We start from the raw sequence: 16,085 nt of genomic DNA, 5'->3' as shown, positions 1-16,085 counted from the left end.
TTTCTCAGAAAAATAGATTTCCTTCAAAACCTCATAATAAGGTCTATTTTTCATGCTAAACACAGATATGGGGTTATAATATCGTTAGTTCAACTATATAACCATTTAGTAATCTGTTAAATGACGACAATTTTGAAGTATTATTTGACCATTCGCATTGTATTTACTGCGCATGCATCGGTATGGATAGAGATGTGCGCAGGAGGATGGATGTGCTGGAAATGAGATGTTTGAGGACAATGTGTGGTGTGAGGTGGTTTGATCGAGTAAGTAACGTAAGGGTAAGAGAGATGTGTGGAAATAAAAAGAGCGTGGTTGAGAGAGCAGAAGAGGGTGTTTTGAAATGGTTTGGGCACATGGAGAGAATGAGTGAGGAGAGATTGACCAAGAGGATATATGTGTCGGAGGTGGAGGGAACGAGGAGAAGAGGGAGACCAAATTGGAGGTGGAAAGATGGAGTGAAAAAGATTTTGTGTGATCGGGGCCTGAACATGCAGGAGGGTGAAAGGAGGGCAAGAAATAGAGTGAATTGGAGTCATGTGGTATACAGGGGTTGACGTGCTGTCAGTGGATTGAAGCAAGGCATGTGAAGCGTCTGGGGTAAACCATGGAAAGCTGTGTAGGTATGTATATTTGCGTGTGTGGACGTGTGTATGTACATGTGTATGGGGGGGGGGGGGTTGGGCCATTTCTTTCGTCTGTTTCCTTGCGCTACCTCGCAAACGCGGGAGACAGCGACAAAGTATAAAAAAAAAAAAAAAAAAAAAAAAAAAAAAGCATCGGTAACTAAGAGTATTATGATATATTTTTCCTCATTATTTCTAGTATAGAAGTTTCAATATCTTATATTTCAGTTTAGAGAGAAAAATTTTTTTGAGGTGAAAAACACCCTGATTACGCACGAATTTTACTATTTTTCTGACAAAAATAGATTTCCTTCTAAACCTCATAATAAGGGTTATTTTTCATGCTGAACGCAGATCTGGGTTGAAATATCGTTAGGTCAACTATATGACCATTTAGTAATCTGTTAAATGACGACAATTTTGAAGTATTATTTGACCATTCGCATTGTATTTACTGGGCATGTATCGGTAACTAAGAGTATTATGATATATTTTCCATGATTATTTCTAGTATAGAAGAGTTTCAATATCTTATATTTCAATTTAGAGAGAAAAAGTTTTTTGAGCTGAAAAATACCCTGAACTATTACCCACGATTTTTACTATTTTTCTCAGAAAAATAGATTTCCTTCAAAACCTCATAATAAGGGTTATTTTTCATGCTGAACACAGATCTGGGGTTATAATATCGTTAGTTCAACTATATAACCATTTAGTAATCTGTTAAATGACGACAATTTTGAAGTATTATTTGACCATTCGCATTGTATTTACTGGGCATGTATCGGTAACTAAGAGTATTATGATATATTTTCCCTCATTATTTCTAGTATAGAAGTTTCAATATCTTATATTTCAGTTTAGAGAGAAAAATTTTTTTGAGCTGAAAAACACCCTGATTACGCACAAATTTTACTATTTTTCTCAGAAAAATAGATTTCCTTCTAAACCTCATAATAAGGGTTATTTTTCATGCTGAACACAGATCTGGGGTTAAGATATCGTTACCTCAGCTATATGACTATTTAGTAATCTGTTAAATGACGACAATTTTGAAGTATTATTTGACCGTTCGTATTGTATTTACTGGGCATGTATCGGTAACTAAGAGTATTATGATATATTTTCCATGATTATTTCTAGTATAGAAGAGTTTCAATATCTTATATTTCTATATAGAGAGAGAAATTTTTTTGAGCCTAAAAATACCCTGAACTATTACCCACGATTTTTACTATTTTTTTCAGAAAAATAGATTTCCTTCAAAACCTCATAATAAGGGTTATTTTTCATGCTGAACACAGATCTGGGGTTAAAATATCATTAGTTCAACTATATGACCATTTAGTTATCTGTTAAATGACGACAATTTTGAAGTATTATTTGACCATTCGCATTGTATTTACTGGGCATGTATCGGTAACTAAGAGTATGATGATATATTTTCCATGTTTATTTCTAGTATAGATGAGTTTCAATATCTTATATTTCAATTTAGAGAGGAAAAATTATTTTGAGCTGAAAAATACCCAGGATTTTTACTATTTTTCTCAGAAAATTACATTTCCTTCAAAACCTCGTAATAAGGGTTATTTTTCTTTCCGAACAAAGATCTGGGGTTAAAAGATCGTTACGTCAACTATATAACCATTTAGTAGTCTGTTAAATGACGACAATTTTTAAGTATTATTTGACCATTCGTATTGTATTTACTGGGCATGTATCGGTAACTAAGAGTATTATGATATATTTTCCATGATTATTTCTAGTATAGAAGAGTTTCAATATCTTATATTTCAATTTAGAGAGAAAAAGTTTTTTGAGCTGAAAAATACCCTGAACTATTACCCACGATTTTTACTATTTTTCTCAGAAAAATAGATTTCATTCAAAACCTCATAATAAGGGTTATTTTTCATGCTGAACACAGATCTGGGGTTAAAATATTGTTTCGTCAACTATATAACCATTTAGTAATCTGTTAAATGACGACAATTTTGAAGTATTATTTGACCATTCGCATTGTATTTACTGGGCATGTATCGGTAACTAAGAGTATTATGATACATTTTCCATGATTATTTCTCGTATAGAAGAGTTTCAATATCTTATATTTCAATTTAGAGAGAAAAAGTTTTTTGAGCTGAAAAATACCCTGAACTGTTACCCACGGTTTTTACTCTTTTTCTCAGAAAAATAGATTTCTCTCAAAACCTCACTTGAGCTAATTCAGAGATGAGCAAACAAACTTAATTCCCTCAAAGACCTAAAATGATTATCTGTTAACACGACATAAGACTCCGAGGAGATATGATGGCTTTCAAAACGATACTTAATTTTCAAGACTGAAACATACGAAAAAAGAAAAAATGGTTCACTCCAGAAACATTAGAAGGAGATGGAACACTATTGTGGCTAAAGATACCCTCACGCGCAGTGTGGTGAAGCATTTGCATACACAAGGAGCCTCAAAATGTGGAAAGATAGTCAGTGGAAAGACCCATGAGAATCTGAAGATCAAAGTTGACGAACACTTCAACCTTCAGTACACGAAGCCCAGGTGACCAGTAACCTCGTCTTTCGTTATCAGAATCCAGCCATCGAGTAGATATTATTCGTCCGTTAGAGAACTATTTCCAGTCCGCACTTTCCTATAGAATTCCCTATGGCAGTACGTTTCCCCATACGGCATGGTATTCATGGAGCATTATTTCATAATTTTCCCCCGCCCTCTGTTGAGCCGGAGGGAGTGGTGGAGGGGGAAGATGCGTCCGTTTCGCTACCCCTCTTTTTCTCCCACTGGTTTTCGACCTCCATTACAGACTGGTAACTTCGTTACGGGCCATCAGGTCTCCTGTTACCTGTCCTGCCCATGTACTCCCACCTCCGTCCCCAGCCTCACAATCCCTCGCCCCTCACCCACTACCATCCCTCACCCCTCTCTTACGTCCAGTCTCATCCCCCTTCCCCCACACATTAATCTCCCCTCCTCACGTTCTCGCCTCCTCCCACGCAGGTACTGTACACGGTATTAAAACTATCCCACAACTTTCCCCGTCGTCGCCCAGCAAATGAAAAAAAGAAGATATGAAATAGTTCTTCCTTAACCTGCATGTTGATGGTTGTCTGGGGAAGGATTGGCGGGATTGGTGAACCTGGGTGAGGCCAGGATGGGGCTGGATAAGGGCCTGGATGGGGACCTGGATAAGGGACTGGTTAGGAACCTAGATAAGGGCTTGCATGAGGTCAGAATGGGCCCTGGATGGGACCTGGATAAGGTATAATGGACCTTGAGAAGGGCTTGGATAAGACCAGGATAGGGACCTGGATGATAAGGGCCTGGATAGAGACACCTGGATAAGGATCTGGACTATCCAATAACTGGAACAGAGAACATATATACACGACCCTGTAAGAACCCTAATCTCCGGCTCCAGACGACGATACAGCCTTCCCAGACGACGATACAGCCTTCCCAGACGACAATACAGCCTTCCCAGACGATGATACAGCCTTCCCAGACGACGATACAGCCTTCCCAGACGACAATACAGCCTTCCCAGACGATGATACAGCCTTCCCAGACGACAATACTGCCTTCCCAGACGACAATACAGCCTTCCCAGACGATGATACAGCCTTCCCAGACGACAATACAGCCTTCCCAAACGACGATACAGCCTTCCCAGACGATGATACAGCCTTCCCAGACGACAATACAGCCTTCCCAGACGACAATACAGCCTTCCCAGACGACGATACAGCCTTCCCAGACGACAATACAGCCTTGTTGAAGGTGAAGTATCTACCCTGGTGTTACCTCCTGCAGTGGGGTTCGGGAGTGGACTATATATTGTCACACGTCTGAGAACGTGTGTTATACAGAGACAAGCGAGGTCACACGGGTGTTATATCGGGTTAGGAGTGGGACATGCTGGTGATTCGGTGTCAACGACTGTCACACTCGTAATATGTGGGGTCAAGGAGGGTCATATTGGTAATATATATATATATATATATATATATATATATATATATATAGGGTTACGGTGGCCACACTTTGTTACATAGGGTCATATTGGGGTCACGCTGGTGTTAAGGTCAGAGGGGGGTAGGGTCACACTGGTGATATATTGGGTCTTAAGGGGCCACACTAGTCTTATATAGGGCCAGAAGGAGGTCACACGCTGGTGTTATACAGGGGTCGGGAGGAGGCCACACTAGGGTTATATAGGATCAAGCGAAGGTCACACTGCTGTTACATAGGGGTCAGGAGGAAGAAGGTGGAGGGGGGAAGGTCACACTAATGTTATATAGAGGTCAGGAGGAGGTCCACGCTGGTCCACTCCCGCCTGTGTGTGACTCGGGGGTCCACATGACGTATATGTATAAGAGAAAGACGGAGGTCAAAGGTTACGAGCGATTGGCCCGAGAGGCCGCGTGGCAACAGGTGAGAGCTTGTGTGTGTGTGGGTGTGTTAGGGGGGGGAGGCTATGTGGGGGAGGGAAGTGAGACAGCTGGCAGCAAAAGCAGCTTGACGTGGGGGAGACGGGGTGGGTGGAGGGGAGGGGAGGACAGTAGAACGGTAGTGTTGCGTTGACGTGGGGGGGGAGGGCGGCACAGTGGAAGGTGATGTGACGTTTGACGTAGGGGGGGATAATGAGCATGGTGTAACGTTGACGTGGGGGTGGGGTGACTGGAGACGAAGGTGTGACGTTGAAGTGGGGGATGGGGAAGGGGGGGTTGACGGTAGTGTGCCACGTTGACGCAGGGGAAAAAGTGACGGTCGTGAGACGATGTGACGGGATACAGGTGACGGTTGTGTGTGACGCTGCCGTGAGGGGGGAGGAGGAGGGGGGTTTGGTGGTGGACAGGTGACGGGTTGTGTGACGGTTGCGTGTGAGGACGGACGATGGTAGCGTGAGGGAAGGAGGGGAGTGCGCGACGCTGCCCCAGGGGGGGTGACGGTAAATGTGACGTTGCCGTGGGGGGGGGAAAGGGAGGACAGAACGCCCGCTTTCCATGTACTGTTATGCATGTGTTTGATCTCTAGTGGGCGAGGGGGGGGGTCAGGTGCTCTTTGCGCCCCCCCTCTTGCAGGGGGGGAGGTTCCCCCCCCCCCCCAAGGAGGAGGGCTGGCCCTCCAGTGGAACTACTTACCCGGGGTTGATGCCCCCCCCCCAAACCCCTCACACCCCCACACCACCCCCACGGGTAGAGACGCTGTCCTTGTCCCGGGGGGTTGAGTGAGGAGGGGGTTGGAGGGAGAGAGGGGTTTGGAGGAGGAGGGGGGTTGCGTGGTTAAGGAGGAGGGGTAGTCATAGTTACTTGCTGCTGGTCGACCCTCCCTTCCTCCGCAGGTCCTGGCGAAGGCGACGAGGCGTCCCCCGTACGACCCGAAGCGTCGTACTTAAAATGACGTCGTCCGTCTGACGTCTGATATACGAAGGACACACACACACACACACACACACACAACACACACGCGCGCGCGGGCTGACAGTCACGCACCGTAAAAAGGGGCGAGGGCAGGTGGCTGATTAGCACCGAACACTTGCCCAGCACCTGAAGATGGTGGTCATGCAACCCCACTCCGCTTGCGTCACCCACCTCCACACCTCCCACACACCCCCGTCATATCAAGCAGGTCCGGAGTGGCTGGGGCCACACTTATATACGTACTAGGAAACAGATCTGCATTCCCCTGAGGCACGGCGGTGGATCCTACGCGCAGCGGACGAGTAAACAACACTACGACACCACACACGTCCTTGAGGCACCTCTCCTCCCAGATCCACATTAATACACAGGTGTGTTGCCTCGTGTGCAACAAGCAACAGAAATAGCAACACGTCAGACTTCTCATAACCTTTTGCAAGGGGGGAAAACAAACAAATAAATATATATATATATATATATATATATATATATATATATATATATATATATATATATATATATATATATATATATATATATAATGTATATATATATATATATATATATATATATATATATATATATATTTTTTTTTTTTTTTTTCAAACTATTCGCCATTTCCCGCATTAGCGAGGTAGCGTTAAGAACAGAGGACTGGGCCTTTTTCGGAATATCCTCACCTGGCCCCCTCTGTTCCTTCTTTTGGAAAATTAAAAATAAAACGAGAGGGGAGGATTTCCAGCCCCCCGCTCCCATATATATATATATATATATATATATATATATATATATATATATATATATATATATATATATATATATATATATATATATATCCTGTTTCCCCTTTTAGAAAGTTAGAATACAAGGAGGGGAGGGTTTCTAGCCCCCCGCTCCCGTCCCCATTAGTCGCCTTCTACGACACTAGGAGAATGCATGGGAAGTATTCTCTCTTCCCTATCCTTGCGCTACCTCGATAACGCGGGAGACAGCAGAGGGCACACCTAGATGGGCCTGATCATCTTTCCCCGTACTGTTTCTGTGTGTCGTACGCTGTAGTGTTACGCTACAGTCTGTCATGAGGGATGAAAACCTTCACTGTAGACGCCAGTGATACTCCCAGTTTGTAGTACTCCTCTGTAGACGTTTATAACACGCCTCTGTAGAGGTTAGTAACACGCCTCTGTAGACGTTAGTAACATCACTCTGTAGACGTCAGTAGTACTCCTCTGTAGACGTCAGTAGTACTCCTCTGTAGACGTCAGTAGTTCTCTGTAGACGTCAGTAGTTCTCCTCTGTAGACGTCAGTAGTTCTCCTCTGTAGACGTCAGTAGTTCTCTGTAGACGTCAGTAGTACTCCTCTGTAGGCGTCAGTAGTTCTCCTCTGTAGACGTCAGTAGTACTCCTCTGTAGACGTCAGTAGTACTCCTCTGTAGACGTCAGTAGTACGCCTCTGTAGACGTCAGTAGTTTTCCTCTGTAGACGTCAGTAGTACTCCTCTGTAGACGTCAGTAGTTCTCCTCTGTAGACGTCAGTAGTACTCCTCTGTAGACGTCAGTAGTACTCCTCTGTAGACGTCAGTAGTACTCCTCTGTAGACGTCAGTAGTTCTCCTCTGTAGACGTCAGTAGTACTCCTCTGTAGGCGTCAGTAGTTCTCCTCTGTAGACGTCAGTAGTTCTCTGTAGACGTCAGTAGTACTCCTTTGTAGACGTCAGTAGTTCTCTGTAGACGTCAGTAGTACTCCTCTGTAGATGTCAGTAGTTCTCCTCTGTAAACGTCAGTAGTTCTCCTCTGTAGACGTCAGTAGTACTCCTCTGTAGACGTCAGTAGTTCTCTGTAGACGTCAGTAGTTCTCCTCTGTAGACGTCAGTAGTACTCCTCTGTAGACGTCAGTAGTTCTCTGTAGACGTCAGTAGTTCTCTGTAGACGTCAGTAGTACTCTGCAGACGTCAGTAGTTCTCCTCTGTAGACGTCAGTAGTACTCCTCTGTAGACGTCAGTAGTACTCCTCTGTAGACGTCAGTAGTTCTCTGTAGACTTCAGTAGTTCTCTGTAGACGTCAGTAGTACTCCTCTGTAGACGTCAGTAGTACTCCTCTGTAGACGTCAGTAGTTCTCCTCTGTAGACGTCAGTAGTTCTCCCCTGTAGACGTCAGTAGTACTCCTCTGTAGACGTCAGTAGTTCTCCTCTGTAGACGTCAGTAGTACTCCTCTGTAGACGTCAGTAGTTCTCCTCTGTAGACGTCAGTAGTACTCCTCTGTAGACGTCAGTAGTTCTCTTCTGTAGACGTCAGTAGTACTCCTCTGTAGACGTCAGTAGTTCTCCTCTGTAGACGTCAGTAGTTCTCCTCTGTAGACGTCAGTAGTACTCCTCTGTAGACGTCAGTAGTTCTCCTCTGTAGACGTCAGTAGTACTCCTCTGTAGAGGTCAGTAGTACTCCTCTGTAGAGGTCAGTAGTTTTCTGTAGACGTCAGTAGTACTCCTCTGTAGACGTCAGTAGTACTCCTCTGTAGACGTCAGTAGTACTCCTCTGTAGACGTCAGTAGTTCTCCTCTGTAGACGTCAGTAGTACTCCTCTGTAGACGTCAGTAGTTCTCTGTAGACGTCAGTAGTGCTCCTCTGTAGACGTCAGTAGTTCTCCTCTGTAGACGTCAGTAGTACTCCTCTGTAGACGTCAGTAGTACTCCTCTGTAGACGTCAGTAGTGCTCCTCTGTAGACGTCAGTAGTTCTCTGTAGACGTCAGTAGTGCTCCTCTGTAGACGTCAGTAGTACTCCTCTGTAGACGTCAGTAGTGCTCCTCTGTAGACGTCAGTAGTTCTCTGTAGACGTCAGTAGTGCTCCTCTGTAGACGTCAGTAGTACTCCTCTGTAGACGTCAGTAGTTCTCCTCTGTAGACGTCAGTAGAACTCCTCTGGGAACATTACAGACGGAAGTATTTTTTGTTGATCTTCTTACAAACTGATAATTAAACTGTATTTCTTGGGATATTATTATTATTATTATTATTATTATTATTATTATTATTATCTTTACCGTAAGATCAACGCAGGACGAGTGCATTGTGTAGGGGAAGAATTTGCAAGGGAGCTTGGACTAAATTTTGTTCTGCTAACCGGGCAGTTGTTGAGAAAATGTTCTTCCAATGGAAGGAATAATGAAATTTGACTTATGTCTTTATAGTTTATTCATCAATTGGTCGTGGTTTTCTGTATATAACTCACTCTCATCGCCGACTTGTAAGGTAATGCGCTATATCGCTCGTATTTTCTCAAGTTTCGTTGGATATGTGACAAAGATTCGCATCTGCAGTGCCAAGGTAACTTTGAAGAATGATGCATACCTTATCCAGTGTTCATGTAAGGCTAAGGAAGTGTAAGGGAAACCATTATCATAATCTTGCAAAGTATCATTGGGAATCTTTTTCAAAATAGTTATCCTTGAATAAATGATAGAAAATGGAAAATTTTCTTGATCGTAGAAAACGAAATACTTTTGTGGGGTAACAAATATATATAACTCAAGTTTTGCTGTATGTAAGAGAGTAGTATTTACAAAGCATACATAACCCAGTTTCATCGTGAAAATAAAAAGGAATTCATTTTTCATACTTTCACGTCACACAGGAACACATCTCAAATAATTGTAAACTTGTATAACCCTCGTCAACGCTTAAATGTTAGCCAAACTGCAGTATCGACTTTGGACATTTGAACAGTGTAATATCCCTCTTTAAGTTATACATATGCCCTGTATATAGTGGCTATACACTCTACGTGATATCTTGGCCCAGATTTCGCATCATCTAATGCATGAAGCTGTCACTAATTTTTTGAGACTTCGTCCACATGCTGAGCTGAGGACCAGAGTTCGATTTCAAGACGTCCAAAAATTCTAATTTTCATAAATTGAATATAATGATGGATCAAAAATCCGAAAGTGACAGCTGCTTAGGGAGATATAACGTATCCAATGACAAGCAAGTATTACATAACATCCTCAATAAAAAAAAATATCTTGCATGAAAATTGACATGATATATTATTTATTTTCTTTTTATAACCGTTTTAACATTTATGGCGTTTGAGCTTTGGACATCTGGTGTTGGTAACGAGTGAAGGTAACCTCGTTTAGAATATGTCATTTAATAGTTCTGACTCACTAGTTTTCTTGCCAGAGTTGATAAATATATGTATCATTTTCTCTTTTCGTTTTTTCCATCACTAGTGTAGTTCAGCTGATGCATTGAACATGGTTCTTGTGGTGTAAGTTCGGCTCGACTGTCTAACAGTTGCCAAATCTTCATCAGCCTGTGCATTGTACTAACCCTTACCTTGACAGTAAAAAAAAAAAAGGATTTTTACGCCTATATTATAAATTTAGGCATAAACAACCATGTGTGAAGTGAAACCTGTATATAAAAAGGAAAGAAAAGCTAAAACAAGAATACGAATGCATTCATGGATCCAAAAGATGTTGCCTCAGTTGGGTACTTTCATACCCTTGTGTTGTAAGTTTAGATTGCATAAATCGACTCGGTGATAAGATCCACTACGGAATGTTCTCAGTAAGACTGATGTCTGTAAATGTAATGGTTATTATCACTTGAATTATATTTTACGGATGTGTTTTCAACGCAGGAGAGAGAGAGAGAGAGAGAGAGAGAGAGAGACAAAACTACGAAGCGTTGTTATTCGTCCTTGATGTGCCCTCACATACAAGAGTTGCCATTTCCAATAGGTGTTCTGTGTAGTTCTTGACAACGCTTCCCTGAAAATAACCGGCCACTGAGCGTTTGGCTCGTATGGTCGTTTACTCTGTGACGTCTGTATGTGGCGGTATGAACCGAGAGCGCGGTTCGACTCGGAGTGCTCGAACTAGATCTGTTCGCTCCGGTCTTCTCATACAACTACATTTTCCTTGAGTATCGAGTGTAGAATATTAAGATCTTATTCATACATGCATAGAAGTGTTTAATGCCATTCTCCACTTATGTTGATTCATAGCTAAGTTTATCCTTGTGTTGGTTTACACAATAGAGAAGGTTTCTTGCCGTGCGCTGGCGATAGTGGACACTACAGTGGTGTTCACATTGCAGTCTCGAGCGGAGCCGACTCTTCGACCTGTCCATTGTTAAACTGAAGCTTCGAACCTTGCTCGTGTCGTGGGTTCACTCCCTCTTGTTGGCGTTTACTGTCCCCCTTCTACGGTCTCCAGTCTGGTGTCAGTCATCGTCAGAGAGACAGCTGGTGCTGAGGACCATATCGCCAGTCCTGGACCATTTTTTTCTTTCTCGAAGGAACTGGAAGTTCGTAGGAAGTGTGGATATCCCTTGAATAATCGGATGGACAGATTCGAGTGTATCACGATCGGATTGAAGTGAAGTGAGGAAGGAGTCTTTTGTTTCTCGTGGTCGGACCTCACTCTAGTCTTACCAAGCCCAGAGCTTGACAGTGGCCATGCCCCAACGCATGACCCTCCACTGATCACTCCCTCCCCCATGTCTTCCCGAAGCTCCATCTTCGGATCCCCACAGTTCGAGTCTACGCCTTACAGTGCCACGCCTGCTTCGACCCACGTCAGTCCCACGCCCGACTCGACACCCGGGAGGACGACGCCATCACCGACGGTTTCTCACTCGACGCTTCCCGGCCCACTGTATTTCTCATTCAACCCGATTGCCGACTCTGAATTCAGTCGACTTAAGCTCGACTACAGAGCCTCCCACTCGACCTCCTTCCACTCAACGTCTGACCATACACGTGCCAGACCTGCTGCTGACTCTCCATCCCGAAGTCATACTCGACACTCTCTATCCCTAAATCTTACTCGACACGCACCATCCCCAAGCCTTGCTCGACGCTTTCCATCCCGATATCTTACTCTACACTCTCCATCCCGAAGTTTTATTCGACACTCTCCATCCCGAAGTCTCACTCGACATTCGCCATCCCGAAGTCTTACTAGACACTCGCCATCCCGATATCTTACTCTACACTCTCCATCCCGAAGTCTTGCTCGACACTCTCCATCCCGATATCTTACTCGACACTCTCCATCCCGAAGCCTCCTAACTCGACACACTTCATCCCGAAGTCTTACTCGACACTCTCCATACCGAAGTCTCCTAACTCGACACACTTCATCCCGAAGTCTTATTCGACACTCGCCATCCCGATATCTTACTCTACACTCTCCATCCCAAAGTCTTACTCGACACTCTCCATACCGAAGTCTCCTAGCTCGACACACTTCATCCCGAAGTCTTACTCGACACTCTCCATCCCAAAGCCTCCTAACTCGACACACTTTATCCCGAAGTCTTACTCGACACTCTCCATCCTCAAGCCTAACTCGACGCACTTCATCCCGAAGTCTTACTCGACACTCTCCATCCCAAAGCCTCCTAACTCGACACACTTCATCCCGAAGTCTTACTCGACACACTCCATCCTCAAGCCGAACTCGACACACTTCATCCCCAAGCCTGGTTCTGCGCACGCCATCCCGAACCTTGACCCTACAAACACCATCGCCAAGCTCGAGTCGACGCTCTCCATCGCCAAGCCCAGTTCGACCTTCCTCATGCCTGAAACTGACTCGACGCTCCCTATTCCCAAGCCCGACCCGAACCTCTCCATATCAAGGCCTGACTGTGTACACACCACCATCAAGCCCGATTCGAGATTGGTCCTCCCCGACTCGACATGCCCTACGCTCGACCCGCTTGAGAGCCCCACGTCTGATTCGACAACTGAAAATCCTAGACACGACTCGACAGTCGAGAGCCCCACGCTTGACCCACTGGCAACCCCCACGCCCGACTCGCTTGCAACCCCCACGCCCGACTCGCTTGCAACCCCCACGCCCGACTCGCTTGAAAGCCCCACGCCCCACTCGCTTGAAAGCCCCACCACGCCCAACTCTCTTCCAAGCTCCGTGTTTGACTCGTCAGGCGACGCCCCAACACCTGAGTCGCTTCTCGACTCCCTTACGCCTGACTCCTCACACTCCCTCCCCTTCCTTGTGTCTGGACATGTCGTCTATACGCTGGACTCCACACACGCCATCCCCTAGCCAGGCTCTGTAGCAGTTCTTCCCTGGGACGTGTCCGGGGATCCAGCCTCAAAGACTGACACGCAACTTCCGTCCACAGTCATCCACAAGCCTCCATCTCCTTCACTCTACATCCCTCACGCCTCGACTCCGGTCAAGCCCACCCCTCTGCTCGACATTGGCCAAGCCCACGCCTTGACATTGGCCAGGTCCACGCCGTGTCTCGCTCTACATAAACTATACAACCTTGTGAAGAAGAAAAAGGTATACACTATAATTTTGTTTCCAGATAGTGAATTTATCTGTATTAATGGTGTGTGTGTGTGGAAAGAGAATAGAATATTTGACCGCTGTGAAAATTAAGGTGTGGTGAAAATGGCCCACTTTTATGTTGACCTTACCTAAAATGATCCGAGCTAAGTTCGAGACTGCCCAGTCCATATTGTCCAACAGAAGTCGTTGTGGACAATTTTCGTTGTATTCGATGGTAATACCATTGTTTCCAGGCGTTATTAAAACCAGATTTAAATTTTTAAAGATTATACGTGTCCTGTTATGTTAATACCGTTCCTTATATCTAGCAAATTTGGGGGGTTTTTAAGTCTTGGAATCGTTTGTTTAGGTAGTTTTTTTTTCATAAAGTCTCTTTTCTTCGACTCCATTTCTCCCGCAAATGAATACACAGATTACGGTAATTTTGTTCGAAAAACATGGCATTTCCTTCTAATTCCGCCACAGTTTACGTAACGGGCGTCCGGCAGAACTCGTGTGTGTTCGTATGTTGGTAGGTTGTGATACGATACGTTAGGTTAGGTTAGGTTAGGTCTGTTTAGTAGGTTAGGATAATACGTTTGATTTGGTTAGGTTAGGTTAGGTCTGTTCGTAGGTTAGGATAGTACATTTAATTTGGTTAGGTTAGGTCAGTACGTTTAATTTGGTTAGGTCTGTTAGTAGGTTAGGTTAATACGTTTGATTTGGTTACGTTAGGTCTGTTAATAGGTTAGGTTAGTACGCTTAATTTGGTTAGGTTAGGTCTGTTAATAGGTTAGGTTAGTACGTTTGATGTGATTTGGTTAGGTTCTGTTAGTAGGTTAGGCTGTTACTTTCAATTTGGTTTGGTTAGGTCTGTTAGTACGACAGGTTAGGTCTGTTAGTAGATTTAATTTGGTTTGGTTTGGTTGTAGTTTTCTGATATTTTTTTTTTTTTTTTTTGAGCGATTCTGACCATTTCTATCGCAAACGACCTACTAGTGATTTCCCAACACCCTCGTTCCCATTGGTTGTCCCTCATTATCGTGGGATAAAGGTTGGAATATCTCTAAAAAGGTGTATTTCTTTGCTGTGGAAATGAAGGTCAGAAACGTTCAAAACACATTGAAAAACCATGGGGAATAACATAGCGTCATCTTCCGAACTGGTAACAGTGGTCCGACTGATTTTGCTAGTGATGATAATTTCAACTTCTCGATAAAACAGTACATTTTTTTTCTTTCTTATCTTCGGGACGCTGGAAAATTATATACCATCTTCAGAAAAATGTCCTTATAATTTTAGCAGTTCCTCTTGTAACCGCGAAATTAAAAGGAAAATAGAATTTGTCACTTTTCGCTCGGTAGATTTGCGCTCCACAAAGAACTAAGTTTCTAATACTGAAGTAAACTACTCATCTTGCTGTGGCAGTTGATTGTCAAGTGTTATGATAATATATCTGGCTATTGTGGCAAGTGTTCATGTCGAGTCTTGTCATAAAACACGTAAGTGACAGTCGATTTACTTTGAGTCGGGAAATTTATTTATTCTGTTCATATTCAGTTTAGTCTCATAATTTTTAGTTTGTAATACCACAGGGGTCGTACATAATGCGTCACATAACGGTGTGACGCTTATCTACATTAACTTATACGTAGAAAATATCTTGAAATGGCATCATTATGGTTCGTTGGTAATTACGTAAACTGTACTTCAAACTTCGTCATCTATAATGTAGGTCAGCGAGAGCTTCATGTATGCTTGCAAGTACTGTCATATGTGCTAGAATAATAATAGAATGAACTGTAATGGTCTCCACAATGTATACAAGACTAGGGTGCTTATTCACACAATTTGTGATGTCATGTGCGCAGAAGGTCACATGGGTGTTTGCGCATAGTGTTGCCACCTCCCACCATGGTCAGTGCGTCTCATGTCGGTGTGTTGTTGATGGCCACAGTAAGTGGATTCTTTGGATTTAATTGTGGGTTTTTCATAGATTTCAGGCCCGTATGTTTTGTATTTATGTGTGCATGTTTGTCATCTGCTGAGTTCTATATTAAAGGAATAGATAAGCGAGTGCAACTGGTACGAGCACATGATTTTTTGAAATAATCCTTGAAGTAAACCGTCATTGTAAAGATTACATTTACTTGGTGAATGTGTGAGTTCAGAGTTGTCACTCGTTTTACGAAAGGTATACGTAAACCATTAACATAACTCATAAGTAGAGTCTTGTGTAAATGAAGAGCGCCAATGTGTGATGTTTAAGGGGTGAAATATATGAAAGTTATGGTTAAACGTTTTGTATGTAGGTGGACATAAAGGAGGCCGTAATGTAGTTTGTTGATTAGATTCTCATTTGACCCGAGGGTCAAATATGTGATGACATTGTCCTTACATGAGGGGAATCCTGGGCATAATTAGCAGGGTTCTAACAGTGGCAAGTCTCCCTGTGTGCCTTTCTTTCTTTTGTCCTTTCTTTTTTTGTAGGCGAGTTAGACTACTACTTCACCCAGGCCTCCCTGTAGGTTCCCCAGTGAACACTGCCTGACGGACGAAGGCTGGACTCTGTATGCAGACACCCTCGGCTTTGATATGAAGTTGTTTGATGATGATCCATACGTTAGGTAATCTGACTTTCCTGTGTACAAGTGCACTTCTCATCACCTGTTACAGGAGATGGATGGCAGTAAACGTGTGTGTGTATCATCTTG

The 16,085-nt window shown here is 43.6% G+C and overlaps 1 long non-coding RNA gene across 1 annotated transcript in view; it reads left to right on the top strand.

Moving 5' to 3' along the window:
* The window catches only part of LOC139753281 (uncharacterized), a 137,814-nt gene that overhangs the window by 121,200 nt on the left and 529 nt on the right, over nucleotides 1-16,085 (top strand). The window lies entirely within an intron of this gene.

The sequence above is a fragment of the Panulirus ornatus genome, chromosome 14, assembly GCF_036320965.1.
Source record: "Panulirus ornatus isolate Po-2019 chromosome 14, ASM3632096v1, whole genome shotgun sequence".
Lineage (NCBI taxonomy): Eukaryota > Metazoa > Arthropoda > Malacostraca > Decapoda > Palinuridae > Panulirus > Panulirus ornatus.
Note: the sequence above shows the minus strand (reverse complement) of the source record. Positions and strands in the feature narration are given on the sequence as shown.